The sequence below is a fragment of the Bos grunniens genome, chromosome 10, assembly GCF_055505025.1.
Source record: "Bos grunniens cultivar Pamir isolate PY7600 chromosome 10, Bosgru_T2T1.0, whole genome shotgun sequence".
NCBI classification, from domain to species: domain Eukaryota; kingdom Metazoa; phylum Chordata; class Mammalia; order Artiodactyla; family Bovidae; genus Bos; species Bos grunniens.
In genome coordinates, this window is record NC_141174.1 from 91,169,274 (window position 1) to 91,197,255 (window position 27,982).

The 27,982-nt window shown below is 45.3% G+C and overlaps 1 long non-coding RNA gene and 1 pseudogene across 1 annotated transcript; one reads left to right on the plus strand and one right to left on the minus strand.

Moving 5' to 3' along the window:
• Positions 1-319: 319 nt before the first annotated feature.
• Positions 320-890, minus strand: LOC147365370 (pancreatic progenitor cell differentiation and proliferation factor pseudogene; annotated as a pseudogene).
• A 1,101-nt stretch (positions 891-1,991) lies between these two features.
• Positions 1,992-6,880, plus strand: LOC147365371 (uncharacterized). The gene is made up of 2 exons (XR_015135473.1): positions 1,992-2,938; positions 4,854-6,880. It is a non-coding gene; the product is annotated as an uncharacterized LOC147365371 (long non-coding RNA).
• Positions 6,881-27,982: the final 21,102 nt, after the last annotated feature.

Sequence of the window (27,982 nt, forward strand, 5' to 3'; positions counted from 1 at the left end):
TGTTGAACTCTTTGTGACCCCATGACCTGTAGCATGCCAAGCTCCTCTGTCTATGGGGATTCACCAGGCAAGAATACTGGAGTGGATTGCCACACCCTTCTCCAGGGAATCTTCCCAACCCAGGAATCGAACCTGAGTCTCTTAAGTCTCCTGCAATAGCAAGCGGGTTCTTCACCACTAGAGTCACCTGGGAAGCTGTTTCGATATTAAAAACCAAACTGCTTCTGTTGGCAGCAGCCTCCTTAGTCTTGTGGTGGGGGAGGGGGGCTCCAATGAGCCTAGCACCTTGGAAGAAAGCCTAGCCGCTGATGGTAGTCACTCAGGATGGGGGCCTGCAATTGGTTTTGCCAGGCTGGCCACCAGGCTGCTGCTTTCCCACAGCTTCCTGAGCCAGGTCACAGGTGATCATGCCAGTTAGGGCCTGGGAAGTCTCCGAGTGCTCAGAGGACTCCAACACTGTGATCATGAATAGGAGAGTGAACTTGTAGGAAAAGAAGCTAGCCCATCTGTGTTCCGGATCTGCTGTGGTGAGACTTGGGTCATGGGAGATGGTTTCCCCAGGGTACTCCGTACTTCCACAGGAGCTGTTAGGGAAATGGAGCCCAGGAAGTGCTGCTAGGACTCATGAGTGGCCACGAGCAAGCTGCTGGAGGGAATGGTTGGCATGCTCTTGTTTTCGGGTTGGTGGAAACCTCGGCCACAGCACTTCGCAGGCCTTGGGGTGTGATATTGGATGGCAGCAGGGATGGGTGCAGGTGGGGGAGAGGGGGAGTAAGCCATGGAGCCCATCTGGGTAGGAGAAAGCAGGCGCTGCTCTACAAACCAGATGCTCGGGGTTGCCATCATTTTGAAATTGATAAATTGGGCATCAGTTCAGTCACTCAGTCATGTCCAACTCTTAGCGACCCCATGGACTACAGCACGCCAGGCTTCCCTGTCCAACACCAGCTCCCAGAGCTTGCTCAAACTCATGTCCATCAAGTCGGTGATGCCTCCAACCATCTCATCCTCTGTCATCCCCTTCTCCTCCCACCTTCAATCTTTCCCAGCATCAGGGTCTTTTCAAATGAGTCAGTTCTTCACATCAGGTGGCCAAAGTACTGGAGTTTCAGCTTCAGCATCAGTCCTTCCAATGAATATTCAAGACTGATTTCCTTTAGGATGGACTGGTTGGATCTCCTTGCAGTCCAAGGGACTCTCAAGAATCTTCTCCAACACTACAGTTCAAAAGCATCAATTCTTCTACGCTCAGCTTTCTTTATGGTCCAATTCTCATATCCATACATGACCACTGGAAAAACCTTTGATTAGACAGACCTTTGTTGGCAAAGTAATGTCTCTGCTTTTTAATATGCTGTCTAGGTTGGTCATAGCTTTTCTTCCAAGGACCAAGCATCTTTTTATTTCATGGCTGCAGTCACCATCTGCAGTGATTCTGGAGCCCCCCAAAATAAAATCTGTCACTGTTTCCATTGTTTCCCCATCTATTTGCCATGAAGTGATGGGACCAGATGCCATGATCTTAGTTCAGAAAGTAAACCTGATGCCTTTATGGGAGATGAAGCCACTTTCGTGCTCTGGATAGGATCACCTCTGCGGGAGAATGTTACATTTTTTTCTTAAAGGCAAAATGTTTGTAGGTTTTACCTCTTTACTTTGTATTTACTTTTAAAGTTGCACTTGTTCACCTATCAGTATTATGAAATCTGATATTTGGGATACTTTTTCTATAATAAAACATTCTCTTTTGAAAAAAGAATCATACTTTCAAAGAATTTGGGGAGCCTAATGTGTAACTCTATACTGATGACACTTAAGCACATAAAAAATTAGAAGGACATTTTTCAAAATGTTAAAATGGATTGTTTTCGAATTATGGAATCGCAGGATTATTCTTCCTGTTTTTCAACGTTTTCTAGATTTTCTAAAGTAAGTTGCACGATTTTGATAATTAGAGAGAGAAAGATGTCATTAAGAAAATGATTGCACCTGATTAGCTGCAGCCCATGCTCTCTGTTGCCAGCTGATCCTCTGCCTTTGGCAAGAGATGAATTTCATGAGCCTGTAAGCCCTGCCAGGAAAAGTGCAATTACCCAGAACGAAGCCACCCTGGGGCCTGTCCAGTCCCCGGTGGAGGGAGGGACGATGCAGAGAAGCCCATCTGGAGAGGGGCTGCATTGTATCTCAGGGACACCCCAAAACTGTGCCCACCTACAGATTCCTAGGCGGCATCCTAACTTAAAGGTGAATTGCTGGTGCTTGACTGCCAGCCGGTTAAACGCTGCCTTGACTGGGGGGCTGTGTACTCGTCTTGAAGTGCAAGGAAACATGGCTGGGCAGAAGCTCAGATGGGTCTGCACCTGCCTCAGGGCTGCCAGAGAGCATCACGCTTCCCTCCTAACAAGGATCAAGCTGCCTGATTGGAAGTTCAGGCTTCCGACAGAATGTGTTGGAGACTAGGATTCCCTCCTGCTGTGTAGTCTAGTGCTGTTCCACTCCGACCAGTGACATCTACAAGACCAAGGGGAAAGGCAGGAGCTCGGGGTCTTGGGCAGATTTGCTGAATCAGACTCCGCATTCCAAGAAATCCCTAGGTGACTTCAGAGCACAGCTGCCTTTGCATAGCTCTGCCACAGTTACCTCTCAGGTGGGTAAGCCTCAGCTGGTCTGCAGGGGGAGGGGATACAGGCAGGAAGAGGGTGTCCTGAGGGTCCTGAGGAGCCCATGGGAAGCCTCGCCTTCTGTCAGGTGGGCTGAAAGCAGAAGCAGATTTGGAGGCCAGGCCCAGACTACTGGAGAGATCCCTGATAAGCGTCTGCTTCTGTGATTTAGGGCAAAGGAGGCTGGGCAAGAGCCCATTCCAGGGCAACCTTCTCTAGGAATGTGCAGGGCTTACTGGATAATCTCTCCCTGTCTCTCGTGGGGTCTCTGGAGCCTGGTAAGAAGCAGAGGCATTATTTTCATTTTCCAGATGGTTTTGGGGGGATGGGGAGGAGGCAAGCTGGGATGCTGCCAGCTACTGAGAAAGCTAGAGCTCTTGGTGTAATGGGGCCAGCTGGCTCTTGGGCCAGATAGGAAGGCTGTGTCCAGACACACCATCCTTCCAGATCTCCAGACACTGGCCGTTGGGCTGCCAGAATCTCTCAGGGGCTGCTGAGAGTTACAGACTCCTGGCCACTTTCAGTTTTTTGAGGGGTGGTGGTGGTAGTTTCCAATACATTAAAAGTCCTGGGGAAAAAAGCTTAAATGCTCTAGTATTTTAAGAAGTATTTACAATTTAAAACTTAATATTTAAAAACACAGACAATGTGAATATGGATTTAACACTGTATTAGCTTGCAAGGGCTGCCATAGCAAAGTACTACAAAGTTGGTGGCTTGAACAGCAGAAATTGTCTCACACTTTGGAGGCTGGAAGTTTAGGATCAAGGAGTCTAAAGTGCTGCCTTCTTGGAGGCCTCTCTGTTCGGTTTGTAGCTGGCCATCTGCTCCCCGTGTTACTGTCACATGATCCTCTCTGTGTTTGTGTCCATTTGTTCTTGTTAAAATACTTATTTACTTGAACGCACCAGGTCTCACTTGCAGCCCAGGGATCTTTAGTTCAGCATGTGAACTCTTGGTTGCAGCATGCGGCATCCAGTTCCCTGGCCAGGGTTTGAATGCAGGGCCCCTGCCTTGAGAATGCGTAGTCTTAGCCACTGGACCACCAGGGAAGCCCCCAGCTGTTCTTTTCTTACAAGGACACCCGTCAGATTGGATTAGGGCCCACCCTAGTGCGTCATTTTAACTTTACTTCTTTAAAAACCCTATTTCAAAATACGTTATATCCTGAAGCCCTGGGGGTTCAGAGTTTTTGGAGAATACAAGTCAGCTTGTAACAAACATTTGGAAATAACATCAAAAGGCTAAAATAAAGCCCTTTCATGAATGTAAGACCCAGGCCCCATGGCCCTCCTTTCCCCACCCTGTCTTGTATTCTCCTCATAGGCCAGCCAAGTAGGCAGCCTAAGGTATCTGATATTTCCTGGGTTTGTTGTATGTGGGGGTGGACACAGGGAGAAAAGTTCTCTCCCCAACTCTGCGCCCGCCCCCCGACACATCCTTCGCCTACTCTGGCTGCTTTCTGCCCTCTAAACCACTCTCGACTACTGTCCTCATGGGGACCCCAGAAGATTTCCCATTTTGGTGGGAAAATCTGAGGGCTGGGCTTCAGCCAGTGCCCATGACTGTGGCCAGGATTCTGTTGCCCCCATGCTCAGGACGTGCATAAAGAGAGCCCACCAACACACTATCTTCTGGCCCTGAAGATGTTCCACACACTGAAAGTGGTTCCCTGGGGCATTATTCAGTAATCGCAAAATGCCCATCTGTGCCGGGAGACCTGATCTTCAGACAGGCACATGTTCCAAGTCTTTTAAGTCCTGTCTGAAGCCACCTATTATAGGTTGAACTCTGTCCCCTAAAGACATATTGGAGTCCTAACCTCAAGTACATCACAATGTGACCCTATTAGAGAAAAGAGTCTTTACAGAGGTAATCAAGTTAAAATGAAGTTGTAAGAGTGGGCCCTAATCCAATATAACTGGTGTCCTTATAAAAAGGGGAAATTTGGATACAGGTATGCGGAGAGGGAAGCTGGCCATCAGTAGGCTGAGGAGAGAGGCCTGGAACAGATCCTTCCCTCTTGGCGCTCAGAAGGATTCTTGATTTCCAAGATGGATTCCCCAGAACTGGGAGACATCGATTGTTGTGTAAGCGGCCAGTTGACAGTTCTTTCTTACAGGGGTCCTAGCAAACTGATTTACTTTCTGTGGTAACTCCTACCCACCACCTCTTCTCTCCTTATTTGCTCAGCACTCTTTCCATACAGACTTGACTTGTGCTAGGCCTTGTTCCATCCCTGCCAGCGGTGCCCTGCTGAATTATGTGACAGCCTTGGATCTCTTCAATGGCCCTGAGCTTCCTGAGGGCAAAGACCAAGATTATGTCCATTTAAAAAATTCCACTGACCCTTGCGCAGTTCTGGCCAGAACACCAATAAAGCCATGTTGATCTGAAGCACCTTCCTCCCTCTTTACTGCTGCCACAAACTTTCTGGCATGGTTAGATTGAGAGGCTGAGCCTAATGATGGTGAATAATGGAATTCCAACTGAGCTATTTCAAATCCTAAAAGATGATGCTGTGAAAGTGCTGCACTCAAGAGGCCAGCAAATTTGGAAAACTCAGCAGTGGCCACAGGACTAGAAAAGGTCAGTTTTCATTCCAATCCCCAAAAAAGGCAATGCCAAAGAATGCTCAAACTACCGCACAATTGCACTCATCTCACACACTAGCAAAGTAATGCTCAAAACTCTCCAAGCCAGGCTTCAGCAGTACGTGAACCGTGAACTTCCAGATGTTCAAGCTGGTTTTAGAAAAGGCAGAGGAACCAGAGATCAAATTGCCAACATCCGTTGGATCATTGAAAAAGCAAGAGAGTTCCAGAAAAACATCTACTTCTGCTTTATTGACTATGCCAAAACCTTTGACTGTGTGGATCACAAGAAACTGTGGAAAATTCTTCAAGAGATGGGATACCAGACTACATACAACAATACCAGTACTTGCCTCCTGAGAAACCTGTATGCAGGTCAAGAAGCAACAGTGAGAACCAGACATAGAACAACAGACTGGATCCAAACTGAGAAAGGAGTACGTCAAGGCTGTATGCTGTCACCGTGTTTATTTAATTTATATGCAGAGTACATCATGTAAAATGCTGGGCCGGATGAAGCACAAGCTGGAATTAAGATTGCCGGGAGAAATATCAATTACCTCAGATATACAGATGACACCACCCTTCTGGCAGAAAGTGAAGAGGCACTAAAGAGCCTCTCAATGAAAGTGAAAGAGGAGAGTGAAAAAGCTGGCTTAAAATTCAACATTCAAAAAACTAAGACTATGGCATCCAGTCCCATCAGTTCATGGCAAATAGATGGGGAAACAATGGAAACAGTGACAGACTACTTTCTTGGGCTCCAAAATCACTGCAGATGGTGAATGCAGTCATGAAATTAAAAGACACTTGCTCCTTGGAAGAAAAGCTATGACCAACCTAGACAGCATATTAAAAAGCAGAGACATTACTTTGCCAACAAAGGTCTGTCTAGTCAAAGCTATGGTTTTTCCAGTAGTCATGTATGGATGTTAGAGTTGGACCATAAAGAAAGCTGAGCACCGAAGAATTGATGCTTTTGAACTGTGGTGTTGGAGAAGACTCTTGAGAGTCCCTTGGACTGCAAGGAGATCCAACCAGTCCATCCTAAAGGAAATCAGTCCTGAATATTCATTGGAAGGACTGATGCTGAAGCTCCAATACTTTGACCACCTGATGCAAAGAACTGACTCATTTGAAAAGATCCTGATGCTAGGAAAGATTGAAGGCAGGAGGAGAAGGTGATGACAGGATGAGATGGTTGGATGGCATCACTGACTCAATGGACATGAGTTTGAGCAAGCTCAGGGAGTTGGTGATGGACAGGGAAGCCTGGCATGCTGCAGTCCATGGGGTCGCAAAGAGTCGGACACCACTGAGGGACTGAACAAGCGCAGTCCTTCTGAGTGGGCCTGGGCACAGCACTGCATCCATCAGGCCGAGAGTTCCTGTGACTTGGTCTCTCTGCCCTTCCAGTCTGATTCTGAGAACAAGCCCTGTTGGGAGTGGAGTGTGTCACTGTGAGCTTGAAAGGACATCCAGGAAGCCCTGGGCTCTGGATGAGACCTCTGTGGGTGTGAAGTGGGGTGGGGAAAGGGGAGGCCTGGTTGGGTTCCTGAGCCTTTGCTGCCCCCTCCTGGAAGCCGCATCTAGGTCCCAGAGCGTAAGCTGTCACAGAAACCCAGCTCTCCTCCAGCGTCCACGCCACCCTCCACCTCCCTGCAGGCCCTTCTCGGAGTGTATATCGTTTGAACTTTGACAATGACATCCTCAAAGTCTGGAGTACTTCTGCTCTGTCCTGAGGGGCAGCCCTTGCAACTGTGCATTGCGTTGGAGGCATCTGAGGAGCCAGGAGCCTGGGAGGAAGACACTCAGGGGCCCCGAGAGAGCAAGAGGAGCAAGGAGGTGGGTAGGAGCAGCTGTTTCGGAGGCAGGGAGGGGCTGAGAGTTGTGATCCCAGTGGAGGGAGTCTGTTCTGAGGATCCTGGTTGGATTTGACTTAACCCAGGCCTGGCCCTCTGGCTGGTGACTAAAGTGTTCTGGGGATCCAGGGTGGGAAGTGGTTACACTGACCTGAAGGGAAGGAGAGGCAGTGTAGAGAAGGGACCCCTGAATTATTAACAGGCTCTGAAGAGTGAACAGAGAAACTCACACAGAGGTGCAGGCCTCAAAGCCGCTCACAGCCCCTCCTGGCCCCGCATGTGAAGGCACAGCCTGGGGCTGGGGAGATGCTGGCTGGCTTAGTCACTGAGGATGGGCTCCAGGGAGGCGCCACGGGCCGAGGGCATTTTAAAGAATAGGCCAGGTCAGGAGATTGGCAGGAAAACACATTTGAAATATTAACTCCAGTATTTCCCCCTACCGCTGTCTCTGTCCTTCCCTGCATGCCAGCGCCCCCACCCCCATACTTGAACTCTCAGCAGCCATCCTCTGGCCCCTGGGCCCCAGGTGAGGAATGTAACAGAGGAAAGCAGGCCTGTCTCGGGTTCTAAAAGCCTGAAGCCGCTCCTGAGTGGACAGGACTCTGCATGCAGCCAAAGCATTTTGGACCTGGTGGGTTTGGCAAGAGGGTTCACCTGGGTGTGGGAAAAGGTATCTCTGGGGTGGGGAAAGGGAGGGAGAAGGAAGGCAGTGCGGTACAGAAGTGGGGGTTCTGACGGAGGGGAACGTCCTGTGAACTAGAAGGAGGCCTGGGGGCCCCAAAGAGGAAGTGAGTCATCAGGCACAAGTGACACCTTGGCCCTCAGTGTGTCCCGTCGCAGCGTGGTTCAGAGAGAGGCACGTTCCTTCCTGAGACGGCCGTGATGGTGGCAGTGGAGCTTCAGCCTTTGGAGGAACACGGCCTTGAAAGGAGGGCCCATGTTGCAGAGGCTGTGGGCTGAGGGTGATAGCTCAGTGGGCGAGTGGGTGGCTGCACTGCCTCCCTCACTGGGTGCCTTCACAGGGTCTGTGTGGTTGGTGGGATTGCAGAGCTCCCTTCCCCTTCCTGAGCCATTCTCCCGTCCCCTGGTTAGTCAGTCAAGCACCAATCTAATACAGCGGGGAGGCGACTCGGCCAGTGGAATTAAGGTAACCAACTAGCTGACTTAAAGACATCAGCCTGGATTACCCAGGTGGGCCCAATGGAGTCAAGCAGAAGTGGAAGGCAGAGTCCACGAGAGAGAAGCATCAGACGCTGAGTCAGAGATGGAGGATTTGCTGTCTCTTTGCTTGTGCAAAAGAGCCCGGGTGCAAGGCTCAGAGAGAGACCTTTAGGAGCTAGAGGTGACCCTGGTGGACAGCCAGCCAGGCAATGGGCAACTCAGTCCTTTGACTGAGTTGGGCCAAAAACCTGATGTGTTTGGAAGACAATTCTTCCCTAAGATCTCTGATAATAGTGTTGCTTGGCCGACACCTGATTTTAGGCCCAGGAAACCCATGTTGGACTTCTGACCCACCCAAACCGTGAGTTAATGTATTTGCATTGTTTTAAGCCACAAAGTTAGTGGCAATTTGTTCTAACAGCAATAGGAAATGTTTGGATGGTGAGCCTGCAGTTGAGCAGGTCACAGAGTAAGTGACAACATGCGGCCACGTCCACACACACAGGCAACCAGACTCGCTGAGGACCCCGTCCCTCAAAGCTTAGGGGAACTTTGACGAAATCCCAGGTTTGGGAGGTGGGTAAGTTCCAAGTGGAGATTACATTTCTGCCACATCAGTGGGATGGGGCTGAAAACAAATTAAATTCAGTGATAGGAAAAAAGTATGTGTTCTGCACACCTGTGGCCTGAAGAGTTTGACGGAGTAAGAATACATGTTTCCTGAGTGGGAGAGCTTCTTTGTCCAGGTCAGCATTTTCAAGGAAAGGAGCCAGGAAGAGAGAGGCAGAAAGAGGCGGGCGCTCTGAGGCAGGTCTGCAACCCACCCACAGCCTGTGCCCACGGAACCTTCCAGGGGCCCAGACAAGAATGTCAGTGTGCTCTTTGAATGGCTAGGCTTATGCTGGTGAAGCGCTGGGGCCTTGTCGCTGCTTGGGAGGAAGTGCCAGCTGTCTGGGGGTTCTCAAAACTGCCCAAGTTTCTGCCTTGCCTGGCTTCTCAGCTCGGAAGCATCAGGTGTTCCTGGTCCCTTTTCTGAGCAAACCCGGCAGGCAGCTCTGCAAGCAAGAATACTATAGTGGGTTGCCATTTCCTTTTCCGATGCATCTTCCCAACCCACAGATTGAACCTGCATCTCCTGCATTGGCAGGTGGATTCTCTACCCCTGAGCCAACTTCCAGTTAAAAAATAATTGTCATGGGGGTGTAAGTACAGCACAGTAACTATAGTGTTTTCTTTTTTTCCTCTAGTTTAATTGAGATATAATTGCCATACAGCACTATATAAGTTTGGGCTTCCTAGGTCCTAACAGTAAAGAACCTGCCTGCCAATGCAGGAGACTTAAGAGATGTGGGCTCAATCCCTGGGTCAGGAAGATCCCCTGGAGGAGGGCATGGCAACCCACTCTAGTATTCTTGCCTGGAGAATTCCATGGACAGAAGAGTGTGATGGGCTACAATCCATAGGGTCACAAAGAGTCAGACACAACTGAAGTGACTTAGCACACACACAGACTATATAAATTTAAGTGTACAGCATGATCGGACCTGCATACGTCAGGAAATGATCACCACGGTAAGTTTAGTGAAGCATCCATCATCTTATATAGATGCAGAATTAAAGACCTAGAAAAAAATTATTTCTTGTGATTGACAACTGAAGATTTATTCTCTTAACAACCTTCCGATGTAACATGTTGTTGTTCAGTCTCCAAGTTGTGTTTGACTGTTTTGTGACCCCATGGACTACAGTCCACCAGGCTGATCTGTCCATAGGATTTCTCAGGTAAGAATACTGGAGTGGGTTGCCATTTCCTTCTCCAGGGGATCTTCCTGCCCCAGGGATTGAACCTGCATCTCCTGCATTGGCAGGCAGATTCTTTACCAGGGAGCCACCTGGAAGCCCTCCTATACAGCAGTGTCAATTATATTTTATCATGTAGTACATTTTATTCCTAGTACTTACTTTATAACTGGAAGTTTGTACCTTTTGACCACCTTCATCCAACTCTCCCCTCCGTTCTCCACCTCCCCAATCCCACCTCTAACCACAAATCTGATCTCTTTTTCCTATGAGTTCATTCATGTGTGTGTCTGAAGTATAACTGACCTACAGTACTAAGTTAGTTCCGGTTATACAACATAGTGGTTTGATATTTCTCTATGTTTCAAACTGATCACTTTAAGTCTAAGTACTCTATGTTATCATGCAAAGATACTGCATAATTATTGACTATATTACCCACACTATACATTTCATTCCTGTGTGGCATCCACTCTGAAACCAGAAGTTCATTCCTGTTCATTTCTTTACCTATTTCTTTTCTCCCCCTCACCTCCACCCCAGCAACCACCTGTGTGGCCTCTGTATCTTTGACCCTGTTTCTGTTTTGTTACATTTGTTTTTAGTATATATATTCCATATATAAGTGAAATCATACAATATTTGTCTTTCTCTGACTTATTTCACTTAGCATAATATCTTCTAGGTCCAGCCATGTTGTCACAAATGGCAAGATTTAATTTTTAATGTCTGAGTAATATTCCTATATATATATATACACACACCACATCTTCTTTATTCATTCACTTATCAGTAGGCACTTAGGTTGCTCCCATACTTGGTTATTATAAATAAGGCTGCATGGAACATATGGGTGCATATATTTTTTTCTAATTAGTGCTTTTGCTTTCTTTGGATAAATCCCCAGGAGTGGAATTGCTGGATCTTGTGGTAGTCCTATTTTTAACTTTTTGAGCAATCTCCATACTGTTTTCCATAGTGGCTGCACCAATTTACTTTTTCACCAACAGTGTATGAAGTTCCTTTTTCTCCACTTTTTTTTGCCAACACTTGTTATTTGTTGTCTTTTTTTAATAGTAGCCATTTTGACAAATGTGAGATGATATCACATTGTGGTTTGGATTTGCATTCCCCTGATGATTAGTGATGATGAGCATCTTTTCATGTGCCTGTTGGCCATCTGTATGTCTTGGGAAACGTCTGCTTAGATTGTCTGCCCATGTTTTAAATTGGATTTATTTTTTGTATTGAGTTGTATGAGTGCTTATTATATTTTGGATATTAACCCTTTGTTGTATATATCACTTGCAAATTTCTTCTCCCATTCAGTAGGTGGCTTTTTCATTTTGTTAATAGTTTGGTTCTCTGTGCAAAAGTTTGTTAGTTTGATGTAGTCTCATCTGCTTATTTTTGTTTTTGTTTCCCTTTCTTGAAGAGAGACATCCAAAAAGGTATTACTAAGACTGCTGTCAAAAAATATATTGCCTACATTTTCTTCTAGAAGTTGTATTGTTTCACATCTTGTTTTCAAGTCCTTTAGCCCATTCTGAATTAATTTTTGTGCATAGTGTGAGAGAGTAGTCCAGTGTGATTCTTTTGCATGTAGCTGTCCAGTTTTCCCAACATCGTTTACTGAAGAGCTGTCTCCTCCCCATTTTGTGTTCTTGTCTCCTTTATTGTCAATTACTTTGGCTCATATCTGGACTCTACATTCTGTTGATTCATTGATCTATAATGTTTTTCGCCAGTACTTACTGTTTGGATGACTTGGTCTTCTCTGGTGGCTCAGTGGTAAAGAATCCTGCAAATGCAGGAGACGTGGTTTTGATCCTTGGGTCGAGAAGATCCCCGGGAGAAGGAAATGGCAACCGACTGTACTAGTCTTGCCTGGGAAATCTGATGGACAGAGGAGCCTGTCAGACTACAGTCCATGGTTGCAAGAGTTGGACATGACTTAGCAACTAACAACAACTCTTTGGATGACTGAAGCTTTGTAGGGTAGCTTGAAATCAGGGAGTGTGGTGACTTCAGCTCTGTTCTTCTTTCTCAAGATTATTTTGGCTATCTGGGGGGTCTTTTGTGTTTCCATACAAATTTTAGAATTATTTGCTCTAGTTTCATGAAAAATGCCTTTGATATTTTGATAGGGATTGTACTGAATCTGTAGATTGCCTTGAGTAGTATGCTCATTTTAACAATATTAGTTGTTGCAAACCATGAGCACAGTGTATCTTTCCATCGGTTTGTACAGCCTTCAGTTTCTTCTATCAATATCTTATAGTTTTCTGAGTATAGGTCTTTTACCTCCTTAGTTAGAATTATTTATGTTTTAACACCTATTTATTTGACTGCCTCAAGTCTGAGTTGTGGCATGAGGGATCTCTGTTGCATCACATGGAATCTTTTGTTACGGCACACAGACTCTTTAGTTGTGGTGCAAGGGCTCAGGAGTTGCAGTGCACAGACTTAGTTGCTCCAAGGCACGTGGGATCTTAGTTCCCCAAGCAGGGCTCAAATCCAAGTCCCATGCATTGCAAGGTGGATTCTTAACCATTGGACCACCAGGGAAGTCCCCATTCTTTTTGATGTAATTGTAAATGGGATTGTTTTCTCAGTTCTTCTTTCTGAGACTTAGATGTTAGTGTATAGAAATGAAACAGATTTCTGTACGTTACTTTTGTATCCTGTGAGCTTACTGACTTCATTGATCAGTTTCTTGCTGATATTTTCAGCATTTTCTATGTATAGTATCATGTCATCTGTAAACAGTGATGGTTTTACTTCTTCCTTTCCAACTTGGATGCCTTTGATTGTCCTGGCTAGCACTTTGAATACTAGGAATGGTATTGGAATGTTGAATAAAAGTGATGAGATTAGGCATTCTTGTCCTGTTCCTGATCTCACAAGAAATACTTTCAGATTTTCACTGTTGAGTATGACATTAGCTGTGGGCTTATCATATTTGGCCTTTGTTATGTTGAGGTATGTTCCTTTTGTACGTACTTCATTGAACGTTTTAATCATAAATGGATGTTGAATCTTGTCAAAATCTTTTTTTTTTTTTGCATCTGTTATATGATTACATGATTTTTTTCTTCAATTTGTTAATGTGGTATGTTGCATGGACTGATTTGTAGATTTTGAACCATTCTTGTATCCCTGGGATAAATCTCAGTTGTTCATGGTGTTTGATCCTTTTAATGTATGATTGTATTTTTGTTGAAGATTTTTGCATCTATGTTTTTCAGTGATGTTGTCCTATAATTTTCTTTATTTGTGAATTATTTGTTTAGTTTTTGTATCAGGGTGATGCTGGCCTTGTAGAATGAATTGGGGAGTATTCCTTCCTCTGTAATTTTTTGGAATAGTTTGAGAAGTATAGGTGTTGACTCTTTTCTAAATGTTTGGTAGAATTCACCTATGAAGCCATCTGATCCTGGACTTATGCTTGCTGGGAATTTTTTTTTCTTTCTTTTACAGATTCAGTTTCATTACTGATAATTTGTTTATTTGTGTTTTCTATTTCTTCCTGGTTCAGTCTTAGAACATTATACATTTCTAGGCATTTATTAATTTCTTCTAAGTTGTCCATTTTCTTGGTGTATAATTAATTGTTCATGGTAATCTCTTATGGTCCTCTATATGTCTATAGTATTTGTTATAACTTCTTTTTTTATCTGATGTTATTGATTTGAGCTCTCTTTTTTCCTTGATGAGTCTAGCTAAATTTTTTTTTTTTAATCTTTTAAAGATAGCTCTTAGTTTCATGTGTTTTATCTGTTTCTGCTCTGATCTTTATGATTTATTTTATTTTACTGACTTTGGGCTTTGTTTGTTCTTCTTTTTCTAGTTCCTTTAGGTGTAAGGTTAGATTGTTCATTTGAGATTTTTCTTGCTTTGTGAGATAGGTTTAAATTTACTGAGACTTGTTTTGTAGCCTAGTATGTGAAATATCCTGGAGAGTGTTTCCTGACTATAGTTAATAATAGTGTGTTGCATATTGAAAGTTGCTTAGATAAATCTTAAAATTTCTCATCACAAGAAGAAAATGTGTGTGTGTGGTGATGGAGGTAAGTAGACGGTGTATGGTGATCATTTTTCAATGTGTACCAATATCAATTGAACCATTATGCTGTACAATTGAAGCTGACATAATGTTATATGTCAGTTAGAAAAAAAAGTGTCTGGAAAAAGCTCATGGCACTCCTGTGGGTGACCAGGGATGCTAAGGGCTTACTGAGATATATGCTCCTGGTACATGGCTCTGCTGAGGCTCTGGGCTATTTAATGAGCCACCTTACATTCTGTTTGGAGTCCTGAGTAAGGCAAGGTACCTGCTTCTCTGGGAGCCCTGGGAAGGCTTTCAGGAGAAGCTTATCAAGTACTACAGTATATGGGTAAGGGGATAAACTCCACGATCAGGTGAATTCGGTCCGAATCCTGACTTTCCTTCTTATTAGATGGATAAACTTGCTTCTTAACCTCTCTAGGTAGTTCTTTCCTCATTTCTAAAATAGGGATATTAAGAGTATTTTTTCTTTTTTTTGCTTTGTTGTAAGTCTCTAATGAGATAACCTACATGAAGCAACTGTTAAGTAAGACACACACAAGCAATCTTCCTGTGGTGATACACGAAAGGTCTAGACTGGGAGATCTCACATCTGCTAGGACTCTGAAGTGTTCTATCAGGAGTTAGGGAAGAATATTTACTGGGAGTCAGTGTGTGTTGCTGTGTAGTGACGTTTGTAATTTTTGGCTATCCATTATCTAAACCTCACTTCCTAATAGCACCTATTACCTTCTCTCTTGGAGACCATACTCCTGGATATGGTTGTGGTGGAGGCAGTGTGCTTTTGCTAAAGAACTCAAAGGGGCCAGATCCTCCCCTCCCTGCCTAGCTGTGGGTAGAGTCCTTGCCTTTGATTTGGCGAGTTAAACCCCCTGTCCTGAAAACTGTCTCTGTCTCTCTGGACTCCTCTTAGGTAGATACAGAGCCTTCCAGATTAATCAGCTTTTCTCTCCCATTTTCTATCCTATTCCCTTTAGTGGGTAGTTCTTCTATTTTATCTTCCAGAGTTTCTGTTGAATTTATTGCTTTAGCTATTATAATTCTAACTCCCAAGAGTTCTTTTCTGTTTTCTGATTATCCCTTTCCCTCCCTAAAGATAGCATTCTGTCCTTATTTCATGGATGTATATTGGCTTAGTCTGTTCAGGCAGCTCTAACAAAAAACCAATGACTGGATGGCTTATAGCACACAGAAATTTGCTGCCCACACTTGGGAAGGCTGGGAAGCCCAGGATCAGCCTGGTTGCCTTCTGGTGATTGCCCTCTTCCTGGTTCATACCAGCGCCTTTCTGCTGTCTCCTCACATGGTAGAAGAGGCACTGATCTTGTTGATGAAGCCTCCACTCTCATAAACATCTTCCAAAGGCCCAGTCCCCAAGACTATCATCTTTGGAGGTTAAGATTTCAACATACGAATTTAGAGAGGACATAAATACAAATATTTGGGCCATAGTACATATCTTCTCATATTTCAAGGACAGTATTATTTATAGTTTTTTTTTTCCAAAGTGTTCCTCTGATCCCTTTATGGCCTCTTTCTCATCCTGCTTGAGCTGATTTTATTCTCCTTGTTTGGTCTCTCACCTTTTAAGTGAGACACTATAAAGCTGACTAAAAGATCCCGGGGCATTCCAGCCCTATCGCTCCATAATTAACAATAATCCTAATATTCTTTCTCTGTTGCATGTTTTTTCTCTGCATTTTATTATAATGCTTTCTGTTGTTTGATATGTTCCATTATGTAATGACTATACTTATAATTATCCCATTGTTTTACTGGGAATTAAGTTTTTCCTTTTTTCTCTTTTTGCTTTTAGAGATAAGTTTGCTATATTTTGGGGGGCTCCAAAATCACTGCAGATGGTGACTGCAGTCATGAAATTAAAAGATGCTTGCTCCTTGGAAGAAAAGTTATGACCAGCCTAGATAGCATATTGAAAAGCAGAGACATTACTTTGCCAACAAAGCTCTGTCTAGTTAAAGCTATGGTTTTTCCAGTAGTCATGTATGAATGTGAAAGTTGAGCTTAGCTCAACTTAGCTCAGCTTTAAAGAAAGCTGAGCACCAAAGAATTGATGCTTTTGAACTGTGGTGTTGGAGAAGACTCTTGAGCATCCCTTGGACAGCAAGGAGATCGAACCAGTCAATCCTAAAGGAAATCAGTCCTGGGTGTTCATTGGAAGGACTGATGCTGAAGCTGAAACTCCAATACTTTGGCCACCTGATGTGAAGAACTGACTCATTTGAAAAGACCCTGATGCTGGGAAAGATTGAAGGCAGGAGGAGAGGGGGACAACAGAAGATGAGATGGTTGAATGTCATCACCGACTCAATGGACATGAGTTTGAGTAGGCTCTGCGAATTGGCGATGGACAGGGAAGCCTGGTGTGCTGCAGTCCATGGGGTCGCAAAGAGTCGGACATGACTGAGACTGAACTGACTACATACGGCTTTTATTTCCACATGAAGCATTGTCTTGAAATGGGTTCTGGGAGTTGAAATGTCAGGTTGTAAGTTTGTGGGCACTTTCATCACTCCTTTCTGTGTGTTGCCAACACAGGCCTAATGTCAGCAGCAACAAATAAGTACAACCCTGAAGCGCCTGATTTTCAAGTCAGTCTTTATTGTACCTTGTTTTCAAAGTACACAATAGCACTCATTATTGTTTAAATTAGTCTTTCTTTGGTTACCTGGAGGCGAGGGGGTTAAAGATTCTTTCATATGGAACTGGGCAAATTTAGCATGGAGAAACATGAGGAGGCCCATTGGATACAGAAAAGCTCCTCAGATGACTTTCAGATGGATGCAAACGCAAAATATTCAGTGGGTTCTTAACCCAAGTGCCACGGGCTGGGGTGGGTTGACTCGCTGACATTATATGTAAAGTGTTGTATCCATATGCACTTTAGCAAAGGGAGTGGGGAGGGTCCTTGGCTTTTATCACAAGGCCCTAAAAAGGCTTAGTTGTATGGTGGGAGATTTCTCCCTGAGTGAACAGAAGGCAATACAGGAAGACTCTACGGTGAGACTCCCTTGGTCTGAAATCTTGTTCTGCCAACTGCTAGCTCTGTGATTGTGGGCAAGCTATTAACTTCTCTGTGCTGGGAAGTGGGAAGGATAACAATAGCAGCTATTTCATAGGGTTGCTGTGGTGATTAAATGAGTTCACACAGGTAAAGCACTTGTATATAAAGATTCATTATGGCTGTGCTGGGTCTTTGTTGCTGGGCATGGACTTTCTCTAGGTGCAGTGAATGGGGGCTACCCTTCATCTCGGTGGCTTCTCTTGTTAGCACAGGCCCTAGGGTGCGTGGGCTTAGGTTGCCTTGTGGCACGTGGGATCTTCCTGGAGCAGGGCTCAAATCTGTGTCGCCTGCATTGGCAGCTGGATTCTTAACACTGGACCACCAGGGACGTCCCAGTAAAGCACTTTTAGTAGTGCCTGGTATATAGTAAATATATAGTAAGTGTCTATTATTCAAAATCAATGGACTCTTCCAACAAAAGGATAGTCTACTTCATGTAGCCCTATCAGGTCAAAAGCTTATAGGTAGTGAGTTCCCTGTCACTTGAGGTACTCATGAAATAGCTAGAAGACAATGGTCAGGGAGGCTCTTGGGAGGACCCCTGAATTAAGAGACACTCTGGGAATTAAAATTCCCCTCTGGGCAGGTGGCAGAGCAAGACCAGCAGGCCCCCAGCAGGAGCGACAGCTGCGCTCGCTAAAATGGAAATGTACTTATGAACACGCTGGCTGTTTCAAGAGCATGTCCCTGGCACATGCTTTTGAAGATGCAGAAGAATAGTTTGGAAAAACCAAGTGCAGTTTCTGCACAGTTATGTGTGGAGAGAGTAGGGGTGGGGGAAGCATCCTTGGTGCCCAGAGAGATGATACAGTGGGGGGTTTGGGGGTGCAGTAGCAGAGGCTGCCCACTTCCGATTGCTTCTCTGATTACCAGATATTTAATGAGCATTCTCCAAGGTCTGTGCACTACATATGATGATGGCTGGAGAGTGGGGTTAAACAGATGAATGAGATCCAGTACCACCATGCCCTCATTGTTCTGGTTTCCTTTAATTTACTGATCTCTGGGCTATTCGTGGAGGACAGTAGAGCCCAGCTAAGTGGCTGAGGTGCATGGATGTCTTTGGGAGGACTGATCCAGGGGGAAGTTGGGCATTTCTACATATGAATGTGTGTGCATGCTCACGAGTACTGGGGATCCATTCAAGCCTCAGATTCGCTACTCTGGATCAAATAAAATCTGAATGGGATAGTGTGGAAGGAGCTTTACTTTTACTTCTGGTTGGTTTATCCAGAAGCAGACGCTGAGTTAAGGATTTGAGTATCCTTTATTTGGAGGTGAAGGAACCCCAGGTAGGGGAATGGAGAGTGAGTTGGGGTGGTAAGGTGACTACTGTTGAGGCAACTGGGGCTTCATCATGTTGGGTAGCAGAGAATCCACGCCTCAGGGGCATCCCCCCAAGGTAAGGGACTGGTTGGAGCTTGTTCCTGAGGCTCTTAATTCCCGTGCACTCCCAGGCTACCACATGGGTAGAAAAAGTGGTCTTAACACCAGAGAACGCTCTGAAACAACAAGCTGCATGTGCTGGCAGTTTGACATGGTTGAGTGAGGGATCCTAAGAGAAGTGGATGCTAAACATACCTGCTTCAGTGTGTTTCAGTCAAAATATAAGTTCTCCTGATGTCAGCAAGGCCAAGAGTGTTTTGGGAAGCAAGATGGATCCCAGGGAGCTCCTTCTGAAGCCTGAGGTTGACCAGGACCTCTGTACAGTTGACTTGGAACAACATGGGGGTTGCAAATGCAGACCCTCTTGCACGATGAGAAATCCAGTATTACTTTACAGTCGACCTTACATGTTGTGTGGTTCTTATCTGTGCATCCAACTGTCACGCGAGCATATGTTCCTCGGCTCTTTGTCTCGTCACAACAAAGATTTGGGCTGACGGACATTAAAGCCCCCTCGGCGTGTCACAGCTCTCAGGTCTTGGATAGACTGTGTTACAGCTCTCAGGTCTCGAATGGACCATGTTATAGCTCTTAGACAAATCAGTGTTACAGCTCAGTGTTACAACTCTATTTTATTTAGAAGATAGCAGGAAAATCCATCTTTGAGGCATGAGGGCACGTCGATCTAAAGACACGAGGAGAAGAGCGTCCCAGCGCGCAGGAGAGAGAGAGCTAGCTTTGGTTCCTCTTTTTATATGTTTTTCTCTCCCTGGGCCTGTCCTATGTAAATTGGGCCAGCCAGGAGTGTTGTTTGTTTTACCTGAGGTCCTCACTCTGGTCCTCGGACCTTCTTTTGTTGTATTTTCGGGGGATTTTCCCTTCCTTGTCTTTTGGCCACTGCCATTTTGGACTCCTTTTCCCTGTTCTACCTACCTAACACAACCACCCACAGATTGTGTAGTACTGTAGTACATGTTTATTAAAAAAATAATACATGTATAAGTGGACGTGCACAGTTTAAACATGTGTTTTTCAAGGGTCAGCTGTATAGAAGTGCTGGTTTTGTGTGCTTCATAAAGGCAGCTGGCTAAGGTGGCACAGGGGGAGCTCAAGTCCAGTCTGGGTCCTCCTCAACATGCAATAAATGGGTCAGAGACCCTCCCGGTGCCTCAGGTTCAAACTCCAAGGCTAGATGAAGGCATGGAGTCTGCTGAGGATGGAGAAGAAAAGCTGGAGCTTTCAAAGTCCCAGGATGTGCCCACCTTCCACTGCTGGGTCTTTGCCATCAAAACAGGAGGTGGGGAAGCCTCCCAGGAGACCCCTGGAATTTTGTGACATAAATCTATCCACACTTTCTGTTGTAGTGCTCTAGAAGAGAGGAACTGTTCATACTTGAGATCTGGTGTAGCTGAGGTTGTTCTCACAGCAGGAGGAGCAGTCTGAGCCTGTGAGTATTTACACGTAGGAACTAGTTCCAGCTCTGGTTCTAATTAGCCATAGGACCCAAATCAGCGGTGACTGGGCCTCAGTTTCTCCAGCTGTAAAATGAGGAGGTTGAAAAAAATGGTCCCCAATGACCATTCAGGTATAAAATCTGGTGATTTTATAGTTTTGGATATATAACTTTATAAAACACTTGCCCGTCTTGAATATCTTCTGAATTAAGGAGAATTAAATTCAATGGGAGTAACAGAAAAGCCTTAAACAGATTAAAAAATTCTCATTTTCAAAAAGCCCAAATGTATAAATTTTAGGGCCAGGGTTTGACTTTACAGTGTCAATTCTATCTTATTCTCTGCTATGACATTTCCATTCCCAAAGTTTTCTCCTCAGTTGAAGATGGCTTCTGGAGCTTTGGCTGTTACATCCACATTCCAGAGTAGGAGGGAGAAAAGGATAAAGAGGGAACATCAGCTGTCTTTAAAAGAAGATTCCCATAATTCTTTGCTTACATGCCATTAGCCAGAACTTAATCATATGACCACACCCAACTATAAGCAAATCTGGGAGAAGCAGTCTTATTCTGAGCATCGATGTTCGGGATAAAATCGTGGGCTCTGTGCCTAGGAAAGAAAGAAAGAGCAGATATTGGGAGTTGTAGCCTAAACCTTAAATTTCTCTGGACACAGAACTAGTCAAATAAGCCACGCCATTTAGTCTCTGCCCCTTGCCATGTGTGTTTAATCTTAGTGGTCTCCATTTGAGTCTGCTCCAGGTCCACAGGCAATTTGTGGTTATTATTATTATTTTTTTAATATTTATTTAGTTGTTTGACTGTGCCCAGTCTTAGCTGCAGCATGCAGGATCTTCAGTTGTGGCATGTGGGATCTATTTCCCCGATCAGGGTTCGAGCTTGGACACCTGCATTGGGAGCATGGAATCTTTACCACCTAGGAAGTCCCCAGCTTTTACCTTTGGGTCTCTCTTGTTATTTCCTCACAAATGAGGCAGATCTAGAACTTCCTTAAATCTGTGCACTTTGCAAAGCCCCACAGCCTCCCTCAGCTGCTGGTGAGGGGTAACTGATGTTCCAGGATGCTCAGGAGTACCTCTCATTCAGTGACTTGCTAGGGGACTTGCAGGACTCAGCACGTAGTTGACTCATGGTGATAACTTATCCCAGCAAAGGATACAAAGCAGAATCAGCAAAGGAAACAGGTGCATGGGCCAACATCTTGAGGAAACCAGGTGCGAGCTTCCAAGATTCCTCTCCCAGCGGAGTCACAGGAGATGTGTTTAGTTCTTCCCAGCAAGTAGTTGCCACACCACATGTGTAATGTCCACCAGGGAAACTCATTAGAGATTTCATACCCAGAGTTTTACTCGGGGCTGGGCATGTAAGCACACCCTGCCTAGCTTGTACCAAAGTTCCAGATGGCCAGAGGAAAGCAGGTGTTCAGCATAAGACACATTGGACAGTATGGGTACATTATCAGTTCTGAAATGGGGCAGCCCTCCCCAAACCCAAGCTCGCAGGTACCAGCCAGTGGCTAACTTGGCCAGAAAGCTTTTTTTTTTTTTTTTTAATATTTATTTATTTATTTTGCTGCACTGGGTCTTAGTTGTGGCATGCAAACTCTTTGTTGTGTCATGTGGGATCTAGTTCCCTGACTAGGGGTTGAACCTGGGTCCCCTGCATTGAGAGCAGAGTTTTACCACTGGACTACCCGGGAAGTCCCAGCAAGCTTTTTTTTTTTTTTAAGGAATGGTTTAATATTATGTGAGAGTTGGACTATAAAGACACCTGAGCACCAAAGAATTTATGCTTTTGAACTGTGGTGTTGGAGAAGACTCTTGAGAGTCCCTTGGACCGCAAGGAGATGCAACCAGTCCATCCTAAAGGAGATCAGTCCTGGGTGTTCATTGGAAGGACTGATGCTGAAGCTGAAACTCCAATACTTTGGCCACTCGATGTGAAGGGCTGACTTATTTGAAAAGACCCTGATGCTGGGAAAGATTGAGGGCAGGAGGAGAAGGGGACAACAGAGGATGAGATGGTTGGATGGCATCACCAACTCAATAGACAAGAGTTTGGGTAGACTCCGGGAGTTGGCGATGGACAGGGAGGCCTGCTGTGCTGCGATTCACGGGGTCACAAAGAGTTGGACACGACTGAGTAACTGAACTGAACTGACACCTATAAATATAATTCACTGTATAAACAGAGTAAAGCAGAATAACCAAATAGTCCTTGTATGTAGAAAAAAAATTTTATCATTCACATCAATTCATGATCAAAACTGCAAGCAGTCTTTTAGGATAGCAACCCCAGGCCTGATCTAACTCTTTTCTGCACCCTTGATGAATATTTTCCACAACTATATGATAATTTCAGGTTATGGAGCCAATGACACCAGGTTTGAATATTCCCTCTGCCATTTATAAAGTAGGTGTCTGTTTACCAAGTCCCTTTACCATTCTGTGCCTCGGTTTCTTCAGCAAAAAGGAATCCTTTCCCTGCCCCAAACTTTCCCTCCCCCTCTCCTCCCTTGCAGGTTGTTGTCAGGATTACAGATCATGTGTACAAGGTGTCTGGAATGCTAAGTCAAGCTGCTACTGTTATCCTTAGTCTTTTTCCTCCCTGTCTTTGTTGGAGTGTGATATTTCGGTCTGATGCCTGGGGCGGACAGCAGTGTGGTGGAGCTGAGTGAAGGTGAGGTACGAGTAGGGGGCCTTTTTGTTGTCCTGGGGCAAAGTGGGGCCCCCTCCCCACCTGCCCTTTCTCTGCTTTCTGTCTGGAGGGACTGGCATGAGCACTCTGCATCAGTGGACCCCCTGGCACATTGGCTCTGGCCAAGTCAGAGTAGTTGGGGTGGGAGAGGAGATGGAGGGTGGGCCACTTATCTCCTTGGCTCCCGTGTGGGGTTGTACAGGATGGCCACGCCCTTCTACCCAAGGTCCTGTTGGCTGGCACTCACTGTGCCCCACCCTCTCCAGAAGTGGTGACCACTCTTCCCACTTGCTCTGTCAAGGGTCGTGGGAACAGCACTCCTCTCTTGCTTAGTGGGTGGAGGGGGGCAGGGAGCAGAGGAAGGAATGGAATACTCTCAGTTTCCTGGCCGCTATCTTCTTTGAAATAGCTCTTTTATTAATTTCTTGTCAATTACGAATTTGAGCACCTTCTGTGTCTTGTGGAGCAGTGCTGGGACAAGGAGTTAGGACCCCTGGATTAGAGTCCAGGCTGAGCCATTCAGTAGATATGGGACTGGGAATGGGTCAGTCAGAGGGCTGAGGTCTGACCCTCCTCTGTAATCCCAGCCAGCCTTGCAGACTGCCGTGGACATCGCAAGTCGAGGGTCTCAGACTAGGTCACCTTTAAGGGCCAGGAGGAGCCTAATGAGTGAAAAGGGTTGAACGGGGCCGAGGGGTGCCTGGAGGACATGGCCCTCGCTGAGGTTCCTGGGCAGGGATGTAGATGGTGTGGCTAGAGCTTTTGAATTTTTTGACGGAAGCTGGAAATATGAATTTTTCCGTGAACTCTTCCATGTTTTAAATGTTTGCTCAGGTTAACAAAACCAACAAACAACCAAACAACAGTGTAAACACTGCAGGCTGAATAGTTATTTACTCCATTTCTGTCAAGCCACCTGTCCTGGCTTGGGACACTGCCTTCTGCTCCCTGGAAAATTCTTCCTGGGAGAATTTAGGACATTTAGGACAGGCTCTCTTGACCCAGCTAAGAACTCTCAGGATTGAGTAAATATGGGTTCTCCAATAGCGAAATATGTTATTTCATCTAAAAGCAAGGGAATCTAGAGATTGGCTTTAAGATTTATCTAATCCTGAAAGAAATTGTTTTTGCAATCACGATCAGTACTAGAATGAAAATGGTTTTCTCATACAGAGGCCTGGACTGAAGCCAACTGGATTTGTGTACTTTTTTTGTAGCCCTCATAGTGCCTGGCATGTGGTAATCGCTCATTGGGTGTTTGGTGAATGAATAAGTGAATGAATGTATAATGAACAGATGGAGAATGGCTCTTTGCTTGACTCACAGAAAGCTGTCCTGTGAACTTAGGTTGAGGGACATGGAAAAAGGCTTCTTCAGGCAATTCCTGAAAGAAACCAAAGATAATGAGTCTTCAGTGTTCATTCAGAGCCTAATTGCAAAGATTCAAATTTAGGTTGCTTTATGTCTGGTGCTTGTTTTTTGTTGAGTTGCATGTTTCGGTAAATGAGAATTCTTAGGCACTAAACTATTCACAGCTATGGGTAGAGCACTATTTATAAGTTTTTAATAAATTGCGTGGTTGTTATTTTACTTGTTTGTTGTTGCTGTTATTTCACTTTTAATGAACTTTAGGAGATGTCTCTTATTAATAGGTTAAATAAAGAGAGCAGGGTTTTTTTCCGAATTTTTAGAGGATTTCTGCCACCTTGTGGATTCTTTGGAGAAACACAGGAATTTGAAGCAGATAGCTATTGGATTTGATGTCATAGGCTTTTCCAATTCAGCAAACACTTTAGGAGGTGGTAGGGAGAGTATGCAGAGGAATATTACACAGTCCTCATTCTGGACTGAGAGTCCAGGAGCTCTCAGTAGCCACGGGGTGAGAAGGGACTTTCGAGATGTTCTCAGACCCTGATCCTCAGAATTGTGGTGGGAGAGGGGTGGGGATGGTATGGCCTGTGAAGATAACTCATTGCTGTGCCAAGTCGCTCAGCTGTGTCTGACTCTTCGTGGCCTTATGGACTGAAGCCTGCCAAGCTCCTCTGTCCATGGGATCCTCCAGGCAAGAATACTGGAGTGGGTTCCCATGCCCTCCTCCAGAGGATCTTCCTGACCCAGGGGTCGAACCCGAATCTCTTACGTCTCCTGCATTAACATGCGGGTTCTTTACCACTAGTGCCACCATACTTTTCTTAGATTTTAGGTATCTGCTACTGTTTACTCTAGTCAATGCTATAAAATAAGCATTAAAGGAGATATCCTACAGTGGTTAAGACACTGTTTCCAATGCAGGGGTTGCAGGTTCCATCCCTGGTTGGGGAACTAAGATCCCACATGCCATGAGATAAGGCCAAAAATAAAATAAAAATTTTTTAAATAAGCATTAATGAACAAATATTTAGATAAAAACCTGAAACGTGGCAACAGTGGTTCACACTTAGTTGGACACGTCTTTTTTTGCGGACACACGCTCCCAACACTGATTCCTGTTGTATTTTATTGTTTATTAATTTGATAGTACGTAACAAGTTAAACTTTATGGGGAAAAACTTGTGTGCTAGTTCACGGCTTGGATCAAGCCCTGGAATGAATCCTTTGCTCAGAGTATCTTGAGGTGAAGCTGTGACTTATGTCACAGCCAGCCACCCACCTGGAGCACTTGGCTCAAGAGCTCTTTTGTGAAATTTCTAAGGTGAAGGATGTGGCCCGGTTTAAACCCAGGCATCTTATAACTTTAAGAAAAAATTTTATTAGTAGGATCTGAATAATTCAAGACTGATTTGTAGTGGCTTAAGAAACTAAGTTGGGGTTAAAATCAATGCTGCTTGTTTTGATTCTATTTTAATTGCTCTCATTTATATCCTTTAATCATCTATACTTCTCTTAGACAATATTCTGCTGAACCCATTTAAACTGCTCATTGGTTTGTTTGACACTTAAAATTTGTATTCTATTCCTTCTTATAGAAACAATACGTGTACAGCAGTGTTATTTTAATCAGTACATATGCTTTGCAGGCTCCCCATTTCTGCATGTGGCTCTGGGGTTGCCTGCTTCCGCCTCTGTTGAGGGGAGTTGGATGGACGGGGTCACCAGAAGCACCTTCTGGAGTTGGGAGTACAGGTTGTCGAGGTGGTCCTGCTCGCCTTGTGGCCCACTTCTCTCCTCTGAATGCAAATCGCTTTTGCCCTGCCCCTCGTGTTCTTCCTTCCTTGACGCTTCTTCTGTCTGCTCCTCTCTGTTGGGACTGAACAGATGCCCCTGCTCTCACTCTGTCCCTCTGCCCTCTCACCGAGCTGCCCTCCAATATCAATTCTTCCTAGGGCTCCTTCCTCACCCCTGCCCCCTACACAGGATCCCTGGGCTTACATGGCTCCAGAATGTGAGACTTGGGGCTTTATCTTTGGTGGTCACCCGCTCCACCATTGCCCTTTAGCCACTGGATGTGCCTGTGGGGATCTGGTCCTCCACCACATGGGGGCGCTATTTTTTGGTGGCTGCAGTCATGCTCCTTAGGATAGGCTAGTCTGTCCCTGGGCTTCCCTGGTGATTCAGTTGGTTAAGAATCTGCCTGCAATGCAGGAGATCTGGGTTCAATCCCTGGTTTGGGAAGATCCCTTGCTGAAGGGAATGGCTGTCCACTCCAGTATTCTTGCCTGGGGAATTCCATGAACAGAGGAATCTGGCGGGCTACAGTCCATGGGGTTGCAAGGAGTTGGATACAACTGAGAGACTAACACTTTTACATACTTTTACTGCCCCTGGCTTGGCTACCCAGAGGCCTCACCTCTGATCTTAGGGTGTGGGCTAAGTGTCCAGTCCTCAGTCACAACAAGTGCCCCATCAGAGGCTCCTCCACCTCCTCATGGGAGTGGGCAGGCCCCACCACCCCAGAGACCACCTTCCCATACCCCACTATGCTTCTGCTTGACCAACCTTGGGGAATCCCTTTTTCTTTTCCTGGCCACCCTGCTCTGTCCCTAGAGCAACTTGTTCCGTTCCTTAAGTCAGACTTTCCCAAACAGTACCACTGGAGGCTATTTTGTTTTCTCAGGTGTGCCCCAGACATCCAAAGACGACCGTACCCTTTAGATCGCCAACATTTGAGGTCATTCAGAATGTGGTGGGGTAGCATTTGACCTACCTCCTGCTCATATTTCTCTTTCCCTCAGTCCTTTTGTTCAGGAAGAGGGTGGACCCTGAGCTTATTATCTCAGAGGGGCTGTGGAGGATCGCCTGGTGATGCCCCTTCTGTGTGGTGATGGCACTGGAGCCAGGGAGAGCTGCACCAAGGTGGTAACAGTCCCCTCCGTAAATGGGCTGTGCTCTAAAACACTTGTCAGCGACTTACTGGCGTTGAGGATGCATTTCCCAGACTCCTCCAAAATTAAAGAAAAAATCTAAGTGTTGTCATTGGGCTGTTTTTGTTGGTCTTGTTTTTTCCTTATAAGGGAAGCCTTTGTACACAGAAAACACAATTTATGGCTTCTTTAGGTTCTTGCAACAACGAAAAAGAATCTGGTCTAGAGGTGAAGAGACTTAAGATCTAGGTCATTTATACATGAATCTAGGAGAGTGGGATATAAGAGCCCTGTCTGGACAGCATACGCTTGGGGTCCCTAATGACACTGGGACTATAGGAGGGCTCAACTTCCCCTGCAGGATCATGAAAAACATCCCCTTCAGGGAATTCCCTGGCTTTCACTGCTGAGGGCCTGGGTTCAATCCCTGGTCAGGGAACTAAGATCCTAAAAGCCTTCTGGTGTGGCCACACCCCGCCCCAAACCCACACAGCCCTCCCCCCAAAAACCAAGCAGACAACCCCCACCCCCAAAAAAATGAAAAAGAAAAATCCACTTCAGTGTCCAGAGCTCTAAATCTTCAGCTAATAAACAACCTCAGTCCACTGAGTTCACCCCAAGTTTCTTGAAACAGTATAGTTTCATTAGTGTGTTGTCAGGGAATGTTTAACAGTAGGATTCCTGTGTGCTGTTTCCTATCTCTCTTGAGCCCTCTGTTCCTTATCAGTTCCTGTCAGGAGCGAGAAGAGTGGCAAGCCACTCCCAGGATTGAGATCACAGAGGTGGGATGCCTGCATAGGATTTCCTTTGTTAGCCTTTCCATATGGTGAAAGGGATTATCCACGACCCTCTTTTGATATGGATTACCTTTTGGCCTTACGGCCTCTATTGCT